Genomic DNA, 1,452 nt, shown 5'->3' on the forward strand with positions numbered 1-1,452 from the left:
CTGGAATAAATCTCCGGCCCGTGCTTTAATCGCGGCCAAGAGAGGTCGATCGAATGGACGGAAAACACGGAAAGACAGAAAGAGAGAGAGAGAGTGTATATGTGTGTGTATGGTCAATAGGAGCAGTCGGAGTACAGGATTGCTCTGGTCGATTCTAATTGAATCGTCCTTTGGCCTCTAAGCGATCACAGTTCCGCCCACTGTTAGAACGGGCGACCCTCTTCGTTTCTATTACGCGTTTCCAACCGGAGATTCCACGCGACTCGTCTTATTTTAGACGAGCGATCGAGCTTTTTCGACCGAAACCCCGGTACCACGGCCGCGATAATTGTTCGAAAATTAATTTCCTCCGATCTGGAATTGGCGTGAAACGAGGTTTGAATCGAATCGGAGAATGAAACGGAAGAATTTTAAAAGGGAAATTGGAAAACATCCGTTCGAAGGGTTAGACACGTACATAATAAGAAATAACCATTAATTCCTAATTCTCTAACACGCATCTATTATGATATACAACTATCCATATCTATATAAATCGTCCTTTAACTTCAATATATTCGAGCATTCTATTACTCTCTTCCAAATACTACAAATTGATTCCCAATTAAACTTCCAATAAAATTATTAAAAGAAAATAAAGATGCCCAAGTAATGAAGAATAAACGTGGACGGGTGGACCGATTACCAATTAATTACCGACATACTTACGTCTCTCACGTCTTGTCACCCACGTATCCACCACCCACACGCGGGTTCACAATTGCACGCGACGGCGCCCACCAGCCGTTATTTTTAAAAACCGTCCTCGGAATTTCTCCTCCTTCGACCATGCTTAATTCCGTCTCTCGATAAAAACCTCGCCTTCCCCTTCCCTCCCTCCTCCCTCTCGCACGCCTTCCCTCCCACGCTTCGCGACAAAGAACGACGAGGAGAGCGAATCGTCGAATGTCGAGCAAGGTGGCGAGGTGATCGCTCAAAAAAAAAAAAAAAAACGCCTCCAGCCAATGTTAATACAACCCCCTCTCTCCCATAAGACGATCCCCCTCCCTCCCTCCCTCCTATCCACGAAGGGGGAGCGCGCACGCGTGGGGTATTAAATTAATGTAGTCGACTCCTAGGTCGGCGATTAAACAAAGGGTGAAAATTGAGCACCGCGTGCCCCCTCCCCCTCCCTTCCCCCCGCCGCGGCGGTGGCGGCGGCGTGCTCGGCCACGAAACGGCGCATCGGCTACACCCACCCTCGGCTCGATTTCGTCGCTCGATCGCTCGTAACGCGTGGACAGCGTGGCCAGAGTGTATATGTATATGTATATGTATATGTATATATATATCGCGCTATTGGGTCGCGCTCGCGCGCTCGATGTGTATATACATACACTGCCTTCACGGACGAGTAATCGTCCCCACGTACAATCGTGTCCGCCCGCTTTCACGGATACCACTAGGAGGGGG

The sequence above is a fragment of the Apis dorsata genome, unplaced genomic scaffold (genome assembly GCF_000469605.1).
Source record: "Apis dorsata unplaced genomic scaffold, Apis dorsata 1.3 scaffold_52, whole genome shotgun sequence".
In the NCBI taxonomy this organism is placed as follows: Eukaryota; Metazoa; Arthropoda; class Insecta; order Hymenoptera; family Apidae; genus Apis; species Apis dorsata.